This window comes from Mixophyes fleayi, chromosome 4 (assembly GCF_038048845.1).
Source record: "Mixophyes fleayi isolate aMixFle1 chromosome 4, aMixFle1.hap1, whole genome shotgun sequence".
Classification (NCBI taxonomy): domain Eukaryota; kingdom Metazoa; phylum Chordata; class Amphibia; order Anura; family Limnodynastidae; genus Mixophyes; species Mixophyes fleayi.
The window spans coordinates 5,589,613-5,602,778 of NC_134405.1; the positions used below are offsets into that span (position 1 = coordinate 5,589,613).

The window sequence follows — 13,166 nt, forward strand, 5'->3', positions numbered from 1 at the left end:
ACGTCACTGCTGACACTTAAGTCTCTATCATTAATCTTCATTAAAGTGACACGTTCTTGGAGGGGTCTTTTGGAAGGGTCTTTATGACCTTATTTTGGGCAAATATGTCTTTGATCTGCTTTTGTGAAATGAAGAACATGTGACCCTCCTATAACTTGTTGTTTTCTGTATTGTGCAATACGTGTTTGTCTGTTCTCTTAAAAGCACAGACACATAAAATTCAAGTTCATTAGTTCGTTCTATTGAACTAATTTCTAATATAGGGTTTTCGTTAATTATTTCTTCAACAATTCCAGCCTTTTATATACATTTAAAAAGGTACTTTTTCATGTGAGTATAATTAATAGGGAGTATATTTTTCTGTCAGGATTGATGTTCTCGGGTTTAGGTTTGGCTCTTGCAACATTTTGTATACAACATAAACCATACTTGAAACAAGCATAAAGAAACAATATTGCCACACTTATTACCACAATAAATTTCATGTAAATATACGTTCGGTTAGATAACCATTTTCCAAGTCCAGAGAACCATGTGCTTGGATTTAACCATGACCGTGATGAATCATTTTCAAAGTCTTTTTCATGATTTTGTCATCGAAATCCTTCTTTTGTATTGTGAGCGTTGTTTATATAACTTGTAATTACAGTTTCTGGTTCAGAAGTGTTGATCAGGTAATAAACAATGGACTCCAAGTTCAGTCTCAAGGATTAAACAATATCCTCCTGTTTGAGCCGTTTAATAGTCCAAAACTAATCAAATTCGCAATGGTTAATTTTTAATGAGGAGGCACAGATTGGATGAGCTATTGTTTATTCCAGGAATCTGGTAGGCGAGTTCTTCTAGTGTTATACTTTGTGGATTGCTATCCCTCAGTGATTGACTATTGTTTGCTCCAACAGACCACAGTCCGGATAGTTCAGGATCTTTATTGCAATACTTCACGCTTATTGATTGAGACCATTTTTGCTTAAACTGTTTACACAAGACACTTTGACAAATTGCAGGATTTTTGGGAGAAACTGTATCCCTTCATATACTATTGAAACATAGGTTATTATTATTATTATTAATTTTTATTTATAGGGCGCCACTAGGTGTCCGTAGCGCCGTACAGGGACAAACGAAATTACAATACCAGGTGAGACAGCACAGTACAGTAAACAATAAGCACAGTAACTCAGTGAGCTCAAAGCACAGCTAGGGGAGAGGGGAAGGTCCTCCTAAGACAGAGTCCAAGAGGGAGGGCACGGGTGACAGCGAGACCCCCAGAGGGGGGAGGAGGGAGCGAGAGGGGACAAGGGGAAGAGGGTCCTCGAGGAGGAGGGCGAGGTAGCTGGAGAGCAGAGTTAAAAGTGGTGAAGACAGGAGGAGAGAAGACCCTGCTCAAAGGAGCGTACAATCTAAATAGGTGCACCTAAATATACAAATTTGTGGTTTCTCTATATTTAGACGTTTTTATTATCTGTATTGTGTATTCATTGCATATCTAGCAGCGATATTATATTTTTTAATAAGTATATATTGGTTTTAATAAATGTTTATTCAATTATCCACAGTTTTTTGGTGACTTGAGGAACCATTGTAATATTTTGATGGTTAATTGTTAATACCTGTAATTCATGTCCTACATAACAAAAAAATTCATCAAACACTCCAGTCACATTAGCAATAAATCAAACTAAACATTAAATTTCATATTGATTATTCATAAATCCAAAATTTCCATAAGTAAACATATTACCAATACTTAGACCAACTTTATAAGTCTTACTGACTTGCTAATGAGTGGAACATATTTTTATTAACAATTATTTATTTTTTTCAACTCATCATGCAACATTGTATAAAACTGAGTAACCACTCTTCCTAAATTGTATAATTCGTCGGAATTAATTAGTAACTATTTATATGCATATTTTCCATATATATAATACATTTCTCTTGATAAAAGAAATGGAACACTATTTTGACACCAAGGTTGAGATTAGCATACACAAATGACATCTTGTATCTCATATATCATCTCCTTCGTCTGAGTATGTATGGTAGTGGTATTATTATTATTATTATTATTATTTATTTGTTAGGCGCCACAAGGTTTCCGCAGCGCCGCACATAGTACAAACAGTAGACTATACTGGGTATAACAGTACAGAACAATAAACAAAAAGTACCAATACTTCAGAAACTCTAGGCAGGCAGATGCAATAGACACAGAGCAAAAGAACGGGTAAGGAGACAGGAGGGAAGAGGGCCCTGCTCAAGCGAGCTTACATCCTAAGGGAGGGTTAAACAGACCAGGCACAAGAGGAGCCAGTTGAGGGAATGGGAGAGACGGGAGAATGAGTGGAGGAGATGGGGGTTAAGTGGATGGTTGGTAGGCTTTGAGAAAGAGGTGAGTTTTGAGTGCACGTTTGAAGGAGCACAGAGTAGGAGAGAGGCGGATGGAGCGAGGGAGGTCGTTCCAGAGAAGGGGGGCTGCACGGGAAAAGTCCTGGATTCTGGAATGGGAAGAGGTGATCAGAGCGGAGGAAAGGCGGCAGTCATTGGCCGAGCGCAGGGAGCGGGTGGGAGTGTGAATGGAGAGGAGGTTAGAGATATAAGGGACAGTAGAGTTGGAGAGAGCCTTGTAAGTGGTGGTGAAGAGTTTGAAAAGAATTCTGTAGGGGAAGGGGAGGCAGAGGAGGAGCGGCGTGAGAGGTAGAGCATAGAGTGAGTGGTAGAGCATAACTAAAAAGTTAATTATAATACATAGTGCATTGTGTACGTATTTTACTCTTAAGAGATTTGCTGGCATATATTTCACACTTGGTTGCATCTGTTTCAAGCTCTATCTTTAGCTTAGCTTTCTCATTTAATGTAATTTCTAAATCTCTGTCTACATCAAAAATACAAGGTTCTTTACATATGTTTTGGAATTGTGACTACTGTATTACACTTACTCAAGCTAACTTTTCCAACTTGAAGTACTTGTTGTCCCAAGGCAGCAGTGTATATACCTTGAGGTTTTATAATTTTAACCTCATCTATTGTTTTATTAAAACAAAAAGGAATTTGTTCAGTGATTTATATTTACTTTCAACAATTCGACCATAATCACTAAGATCGCAATTTTGTTCTTGACATTTTATATCAGGACTAATTTGAGTCTATTCTTCATAAGATACCAGAACTTGTAACATTGGCATATTTTTACTCAATAAAGGAGGTTTAGTGCACAACATTTGTAACTCCCAACATTTCACTTAGCATAACATGTAATTGGTCAACTGGATATTCTCTCTAGCAATATTCATTATTGTCAGACCAGCATATTATATATACACCTTTCTTTTGGTGGAGTACCACAATACTCACAAATTCATTTTGGCATTGGTGATAATCCTTTACAATCTCTGAATTTCCTTGTTTTCCAGTTTAGAAAAGAAGCAGAAATAGTCTTATTAAAATCATCCACATCTAACATATCAGACGGGCTTTCACTTTCCCACCTTCTCTCAATTCCTCTCCAAAATATGTAAATAACCTGTTAAGGCTACAAAAATCATTGTTCCTATAAAACAGAAAACAAGGTTGAAGGTTCTTTGCGTCATAAGTCGATAACCATGTAGCTGATTATACATCATCACTTCCATCTTGAGTAAAGAGTTCTATTAAATGTAACTCAGTCTCTTTATCGGTGTACAGCTGAGTCCTTTAGTTCCTTTAGGCTTGGATCTTCGACCTGTTTGTAATGGGAACTGTGGATCCAAGTGTATTTCTCTGCAACCTTTACAGCAGTATCAGTCGTTAATAGAACTTGCATGTAGTAGGACCATCCTATCGAGGGAACCAGAGCGTAAGATATTTCTTACCATAACATAGTCTCTAGGTTGTATCTTGTGTGCAGGCCCAAGAGCTGCATCTGGTTCAATGTCCTTCTTGAAGTGTTCTTCTGGGCTTTCTGAAGCTTCTGCAACTGTTTAGACAACTGTATGACATATTGAACAGTTAGATCATGATGCAGTTTCCAATGAGTCTGTGGATAAATAACGTATCTTGGCTGAAGTCCAAATAACAGTTCATATGGAGAGAGATCGAGAAGAGGTTTAGATATGATTCTAATATTATGATGCACTAAGGGAAGTGCCATTCCAGTTTCTTTTGTAAGCTTAGTTATTCTTTAATTACTCCATTTATTATTTCAACTTTCTCTGAAGCTTGAGAATGATATAAGCCAGTGGTTCCCAAACTTTTGCAGTTCGCGGCACCCTAAGAGTCTCCAAAAATCTTTCAAGGCACCCCTCCAAAATAATTGCCGAGCAGTCCCGTTTTATAAGTAGTCAAAAAGACGTGATAAATATTTAGGTCAGAACAAAAATACTTATTTAGTTGTATACAAAAATAATACACATAAATCCAAGGGAAAATAATTTATTTATGTATATTTTTTTCAATTATATTTCTGTCAAGGAATAATTTACAGCTAACACACTCTGTGCCCCCTGCATCCACACACACCGTGCCCCCTGCATCCACATACACAGTGCCCCCTGCATCCACATACACAGTGCCCCCTGCATCCACACACACCGTGGCCCCCTGCATCCACACACACCGTGCCCCCTGCATCCACACACACAGTGCCCCCTGCATCCACACACACAGTGCCCCCTGCATCCACACACACCGTGCCCCCCTGCATCCACACACACCGTGCCCCCTGCATCCACACACACCGTGCCCCCTGCATCCACACACACCATGCCCCCTGCATCCACACACTCAGTGCCCCTTGCATCCACACACTCAGTGCCCCCTGCATCCACACACACCGTGCCCCCCTTCATCCACACACCGTGCACCCTGCATCCACACACTCAGTGCCCCCTGCATCCACACACACCGTGCCCTCTGCATCCACACACACCGTGCCCCCTGCATCAACACACACAGTGCCCCCTGCATCCACACACTTAGTGTCCCCTGCATCCACACACTCATCCACACACTCAGTGCCCCCTACATCCACACACACACTGTGCCCCCATGCTCTGCCCCCTAAGCCTCTGCCCGCTCTGTCTCCTCAGCCTCTGTCCCCTCAGCCTCTGCCCCCTCAGCCTCTGCCCGCTCTGTCCCCTCAGCATCTGCCCGCTCTGTCCCCTCAGCATCTGCCCGCTCTGTCACCCCAGCCTCTGCCCCTCGCTGTGCCCTCAGCCTCTGCCCACTCTGTTCCCTCAGCCTCTGCCCGCTCTGTTCTCTCAGCATCTGCCCGCTCTGTCCCCTCAGCCTCTGCCCGCTCTGTCCCCTCAGCCTCCGCCCCTCGCTGTGCCCTCAGCCTCTGCCTGCTCTGTCCCCTCTGCCTCTGCCCCTCGCTGTGCCCTCAGCCTCTGCCCCTCGCTGTACCCTCAGCCTCTGCCCGCTCTGTCCCCTCAGCCTCTGCCTGCTCTGCCCCACAACATCTGCCCCTTGCTGTGCCCCCGCCGTGGACAGGAAGAAAAAAACAACTACTTACCAATTCGACGGCGCCCGGGACCCAGCATCCTCCTCCTTCCTCGTTTCTCACTGAATGCCGGGCGTGACGTCACGCCCAGCATTCAGTGAGAAACGAGGAAGGAGGAGGATGCTGGGTCCCGGGCGCCGCCGGATTGGTAAGTAGTTGTTTTTCTTTTTCCTTCCTCTTCTTCCTGTCCACGGCACCCCTGTGACAGCGCCGCGGCACCCCTGGGAGCCGCGGCGCACAGTTTGGGAACCTAGGATATAAGGTATAAAGTTTTGAATCTAATCCCATCATATTACACATTCTTTGAAACACTTTTTCTCTGAAATGAGTTCCCCTTTCAATCTCTATGACTCTGGGTAAACCATATTTACATAGAAATTCTGACAAAATCTTCTTAGCAGTAAATTGCACTATGTCTGAGGCAATTAACTAGGTCTCAGCCCATCAATATACCAATACAAACTAACACATACTGTAATATCTTATCTTTTTTTTTCCTCTTAACTGAATAAAATCAATGAACTAATTTGTAATCACTGAAGAGATTATATTAATTAAATACCTGACCTTAGTAGGTACTGTCTTTCCTTCATTGTTCTTAAGACAAATTATACATAATTCACAATTAAATTTAGCAGCTGTAGTAATTTCTTGGCATACCAACAAGATATTACAATCCTAATCCTGTTATCTGCTCCCATGTACACTAACCCATGAGCACTTTCTGCAAGAGCTGGTAACAACATTTTTAAAGTTACTGATTTATTTTCTATATCTACCCAAATGTCATCCTCTGTTTCATGACATTGTTTCATGTTCCATGTACTAATTTCATTTCATTTAGTGTATCTTTTTCCTCACAGTATCGCAAAACACATTTGGCCTCTATACCGCTCTAACACGGACAAATACTATTTGTTCACTTAATGCATCCATAAAAGTTCTTTAATCATAAATTTAATGTGAAGATCTTCCAAGATTTGTAAAACCAGCATATTTTCTAGCAACCTTTTCTGGTATTCAACAACTGTTTGACACAAATACAACTGAGATCACCCAATCACGAGATTTCTACTGAATCTGAATACTTTTAAAATTTGGCTACATTATTAAACCAGCTGTTTCACTCAAATCACACAAGGGAAAAAAAATCTCTGAAATGCGCGTTCACAAGATTAACTTAAAAATCAGAAGCGTAACTCTGCTGCTGAGAAATGTAACACTTAGCTTGCAACAGGACATTTACCTGTAAAGACTTTAAAACCACATTTGATTATTGCACCAGTCTTAACAGGAACTACAGAAATTCAGACCGTCTTTATTAGTCTTCACAAATAGACTTATTTTCACATATATACATGTTTGCACCTCGGTCTGTCTCCAAGGTAATAAAGAAATTAAATGTCCAGCATTTATTGCAATAGAGCTGGTTATCAGTATAGATAGCACAACTCTAGAATGACAGAAGTACGAGTCAGATATACCATGTCATTGTATCATATATGGAACAACAATTCACTGACCAATATTAGCACAGTTGAATTGAATAGCAGCTGTCCATTAAGCCTATTTAAGCCACACTTGGGTGTGGCTCACAAGCCAGCCCTTGCTTGATGTAAACCACTATACCTGGGAGGTGAGTGCATCTGATTTTAATGGTGTTTAAAGCATATAGGTCAGTGTAGGACCTGCATATAATGAGGTGCCCTTGATGTTTGGATGCAGGCTTAAATGCTTTTTGATCAAAATATGAACTAATGCCTCATGTTTTCATTTTGCTGGACACACAGATATGCAGTTTGGGGGATGGGCGCTGACAAATGTCTTTCAGTTGAATTGAGGTGTCACGAAAGCCAGATAATGGGAATGGTCTTGATCTCTGCTCGAGTGACAGCTTACCCCCAGAGAGGTGCGGAGTCTAACGGAGGAGCGGTATTCACCAGGGATTCCCGAAAGGGAATATGGTCTTAGCTGCTCTCAGCCGCAGGTCAAAGACATCTAGGGGTCACAGAGCAGATAATGCTCAGAACCACCAAATAGCTGTGAGGCAGAATGGGTGTAGCACTGAACCCGCAGAGAAAAGGAGCACTGAGATTCACACAGGTGTTATAACTCTAAAACAGGACCGATGATGAGCGAAGGTCTGCTGTGAAGCCACACGACTTAACTGTGACATTAGCTGAACAGGTAATGCTGAGAAGCGGCGAGCTACACAATCCCCGATGTCAAGAACAACGGAAGTATATGAACAGAGGAGTCAGAGAAGATGCTTCCTATCAGGTAGAGAGACTTGATGATCTGACACCCATAAAACAGAGGAGGGACCTTATAAAGGGAACTGGCTGCAGATGATCCAATCACTGCAGAGCAGAGGTTTTAAAGGTTACCGGAATAGCGCATGCGCAGACCAATTGGCAAGATGGCGTCTGATGATAGAGGAATGCCAGGCTGAACAGCAGATAGCGGTAACCAAAGGAAACCAATGTACACAATGAACAGCACAGAGATTAACTGGTGAGATGCGTGATATGAGGTTTGTCATTCTAAGAACAGATGAAGCATATTACACAAAGTCAGCAGAACAGTTATTAATTTTTAAGTAGCTTTCTTACCAGACCCGTCCTGGAAATGTAACTTGATGAAATTCCAACTCTTTGTTATGAGCCGCGGCTCCCCATCGGGTCGCCGCGACTCACTTCCAGTGTCCTCAGATGTCCCGGCCGTCTCCATGATGACTCGCCACATCCCGGTTGCCTGGGCAACAACCGGGACGCTCTGCCTCGCCTGCCGCAGCGCCCGGCCAGCTTTTCTACAGCCGGGCGCATGCGCGCAGAAGAAAATAATTGTTACTAAGATTATTCTTTTCATGACCTCATGAGGGTCTCTCTTGTGGCGCAGCCTTTATACACTGGCATTGGCTGTGTATTCTGGGCATGGAATTGTTGGTCTTGACATTGCACACTGTGATTATGTTTTGGGAGGAGTCTCGCTGCTCACAGCTGCTATTGGTTCCTCTCGCTATTTAAGGCAGTGAGGACAGAGCCTCACTGTCAGTTATAGCTCCCAGTGTAGCTAGGCTCCCTGTTCCTGCTCCTTGACTGTTTTTGCTAGACCTGATCTCCCGTGAATGACCCCTGGCTTGTTTCTGGACCCTGTTGTATTGCCTGTGACCTCTGACCTCGGCTTGTTCTTTGGATTCGTTGCCTGCTGCCGACCCTCGACCCTTATAGTTATGGTATGCATCTGTTTATATGAAATACTCACAATATTCTCAAGTTACAACAGACAACACGCATGCAGTGAACACACACGGGGTAACATTCTACATGCAACCAACATTATTTTCACGATAGACACATATAGTGAACCCATGAACCATATCAGGATATAAAAAAACAACATTTAGAGATTTAGGGAGAGCTGAAACATGAGAATGCAAGGGCTGTATATATACGCTGCATGATGGCTGTATGATTTTTGCTTTCTCTGCTTTTCTGAATTTTATACAATTTTGAATGCTCATATCACTTATTAACAACTAACAATAACATTTTAACTGTCTTATTTTTCACTTTACTGTTCTAGGAGAATTTTATTCCTCATTACGTCTAGTGTTTACCATTAAAAGTGTTAGGCTGCTGGTGATCAGATAACGAACCTGCAGAACAGACTGGCAGAGGTCTTCACCTAGATGCGCTGACAGGTACTCGGATGCCCCCAGGACGTTATACTAAACCGCAGCTGTAGATCAGGAGGCAGTAGAGATGGTAATGGATGGTCAGACCAAAGCCAAGGTCAGGGGTCACTAGCAAGAAGAGTAGTCAGGAAAAACACCAAAGGTCAAGGTCACAGGCAGATCAGCAAAATCTGATGTACAGGCCAAAGGGTCAGGTCACTAGCAAGCAGGCACGGTACAATAAGCAGACATAGGGTTACAACAATTAAACAGCAATCCAAGGGTCTAAAGCAGGTCAGCACAGTACAGAACTGGAACACTATAACCGGTAGGGAGGCTAAGCCCTCCCTGCCTTAAATAGTAAAATTGACTAATCAAGGCTTTGCCCTGTAACAGATCACAGGAGGAGTTAATGGGCACTTAGTAATTTAGTAAAAGAGCCCACAGGCTGTACTCGTTGCAGCGCATGTGCCCGGCTGCTCTGTAATGCCGGGGCATGCTGATTAGCAGACTCTGGCAACGGTCGGGGCCGCAAAACCAGAAGTTATCCCCCTTTGAGGAGGGGTTAAGGAACCCCTACACCCTGATTTTCTAGGGAATTTTTTGAAGAATTCCTTATTCAGTCTATCTGCATCTGCATGTAGACATCTCCGCGGCACCCAAGAGCGTTTCTCCAAGTCACGGCCCTTCCATTGAATTAGAAAGTGAATTTGCCTCTGGACTTTCTTGGAATCCAGTATTTTCTGTATCACAAATTCTTGGTGTTCTTCCACATTAACCGTATGAGGCCTCCGAGGGTGAACACGTCTGAATTTACCAGAGAAAATTACAGGTTTGAGTAAGGAGCAATGGAACGTATTTGGAATCTTCAAGAAGCGTGGGAGTTTCAATTTAAAGGCCACCGGATTTACTTGCTTGATAATGGAAACGGGACCAATGAATCTGGGACCAAGCTTTTTACAAGGTTGTCTGAGCCTAATATTACAGGTAGAAAGCCAAGCCTTCTGACACACTTTAAAAGAGCAGCTCCTACGGTGTTGATTCGAAAAACATTTTGAGTAAAATGAGGCTTGCTTTAAGGCAGTGTGAACTTTTTTCCAGATGTTCTTCAGAATCGCAGCCCGAATGCCAGGGAGCCCAAAAGAGTCAAGCACAGCCAAGGAGTTAGATCTCGGATGAAACCCAAGATTGCAGTAGAACAGAGAGGTACAAGTGGAGGAGTGACAGGAATTGTTGTAGGCGATCTCCGCCCAGGGTAACAGAGTTGACCAGTTGTTGTGGAACTCAGTGGTGTATAACCGTAAAAATTGTTCTAAAGACTGATTGACCATCTCAGTTTGTCCATTGAATTGTGGATGATATGCTGAGATTGATGTTTGTTCCAAGGAGACTACAAAAGAACTTCCAGAACTGAGCAATGAACTGGGAACTGCAATCAGAAACAATGTCCAATGGTAAACCATGGAGCCGAAAGATGTGCTGGACAAAAAGTGAGGCCAAGGTCTGTGCGCTAGGGAGTCTGGTTAGAGGTATGAAATGAGGAAGGAATAAAATCCATCGACAAATGAGTCCACGGTCTAGTAGGGACCGACAAAGGCGTAAGCTGGCCAGCAGGACGGTTCCTAGGGGTCTTGTTTTTAGCACAGATTTCACATGACAAAACAAAATCTCGAACATCCGAAGACATGGTGGGATACCAAACGGAGCGTTAGAGATTTTCTGTGGTTTTACTGATACCGGGATGTCTGGCGGTTTTGTGGTCATGGGCCTTCCAGAGATGGTCTGGTACAAATAAGCGGTTTGCAGGTGTCTTCGTATACCTTCTTTGTCATTTTCTCCAGCACCACTTTTCACAGAATCTCATTTAATCAGGATTGAGACTATAGGCACACTTTTGCCCGGGTGCTACCTTTCCTCTTCCTAGCAATAACAGACCCTATCCTAATTTGGGGTCTTTATTTGTCTAAGAAACACGTCTATAGCGAGAAACAGGCATTTCTACTCACATATTAACTTATTAACTTTCCAAATAAGTCCACAGAGTTGTTCACAAAACACCATAATACCTTCTGCCAGATATAGGTGATCAGTCTATTCTGCGGAAGCATTTAACACATTAACTTTGCAAGTCACATCTCTTAACTTTGCAAACAAGTATGCACCGTGTTAAAACACTAAAATGTCTTTGGCCAGTTATGGGTGGCCGGTGCATACTGAAGAAAAGCACATTATAGCAACATTTAAAACTAACAATAGTTTCTAAGTTTCTGCAGAAACACACACATTAACATTAACAACAACACATTTAGGAATTAGGTCCTAGGTTCTTTTACCTTTCAGCAACCACACACTCTTCCCTTTGTTCACTCACCACTTCAAATGCAGATATGAAACACATCTGATACCCATCAAGTGTTCTGGTCAGCGTCTCCAGCTTCTCCCCCCTGACGAGGCGGTGATGAACAGAGCAAACTGTGATGGGTGAAAGTTGGACACGAGCCCCCAGCTTGTATAAGAGTTTTCTAATATTCTCTTTAAATAATAATTGAGATGAGCAGGTTTTCAAAATATAATATTTCTATTCTTTATTAAAAGATATTATGCATAGATACAGCCATTACTGGACGAAGCAGACATACGCCCAGGGTCTCAAATGCCAATTGAAAATCTATATTTGATTAAGTCATTCTTTTATAGAAAATGTTACTCATCATTGCCAAACCCACACCTTTACAACTTACGTCATTGCTGACACTAAGTCTGTATCATTAATCTTCATTAAAGTGACATGTTCTTGGGAAGATCTTTTGGAAGGGTCTTTATGACCTTGGCCTGCTTTTGTGAAATGAACAACATGTGACCCTGATATAAGTTGTTCTCTGTATTGTGCAATACGTGTTTGTATGTTCTCTTAAAAGCACAGACACATAAAATTCAAGTTCATTAGTTAATTCTATTGAACTAATTGGTAATATAGGTAATATAGGGTTTTTGTTAATTATTATTTCGACAGTTGGTCAGAGGGTTGTTGTCTTGTGTTATCTGTGTAGAGGGTGGTAATAGGGTAAACTAGGGAGATTAAGAGGGTGGTAGAGGAATATTATAAGCTTGTCTGAAGAGGTGGGTTTCAGAGAACACTTGAAGGTTTGAAGACTAGAGGAAAGTCTTGTTGTGCGAGGGAGTGAATTCCATAAAGTGGGTGTACCATTATTATTATTATTATTATTATGGTAGATTTTGCGGTGTCAAAGTGCTCCACAGCGCCGTACAGTAGGGATAACAGTACATACATAAAACAGGGACATACAAGGTAGACAAAAAAAAATACAATCATGAAAATAAAGAGTATGAAGGACCCTGCTCATCAGAGAGCTTACATTCTAAATGGAAGAGGGCACAGCTAAATCAAGAGGAGCAAATGTGGCTCAGAGTGGAGATTGGGACAGTTGTGAGGGTGCATTAATGTGAATAGTGTTATCGAGGATAAGGTCACCTCTAAAAACGAGATGGGTTTTCAAAGAGCATCTGAAGATTTGAAGGCTGTGGGAAAGTCTGATTGAGCGAGGTAGGGAATTCCATGAGTGGGGAGCAGCATGGGAGAAGTCTTGTAGTCGGGAGTGAGAGGTGGTTACCAGAGACGAGACAAGGCGAAGGTCAGATATAGATCTAAGTGGGCGGGATGGGGAGTATTTTGATATGAGATTTGAGATGTATGCAGGGGTAGTGCTGTTATTCTTTGTAGGTAAGAGTGAGTGATTTGAATTTGATTCTGGAGGACACAGAGCCAATGTAAAGATTTGCAAATTGGTGCAGCAGATGTGAGAGAGGAAGATCAGTCTTGCAGCAGCATTTAGGATGGATTGAAGTGTGAATATATGGTTGTCAGGAATACCAGATAGCAGGAGGTTGCAATAGTCAAGACGTGAGATGATGAGAGAATGGATGAGTTTTGGTAGCATGTTGAGTAAGAAAAGCGCGTATTCTGGCAATGTTTTTAAGATGGCG

The 13,166-nt window shown here is 42.1% G+C and overlaps 1 protein-coding gene across 1 annotated transcript in view; it reads left to right on the forward strand.

Moving 5' to 3' along the window:
- The window catches only part of LOC142151019 (uncharacterized), a 570,528-nt gene that overhangs the window by 84,619 nt on the left and 472,743 nt on the right, over positions 1-13,166 (forward strand). The window lies entirely within an intron of this gene.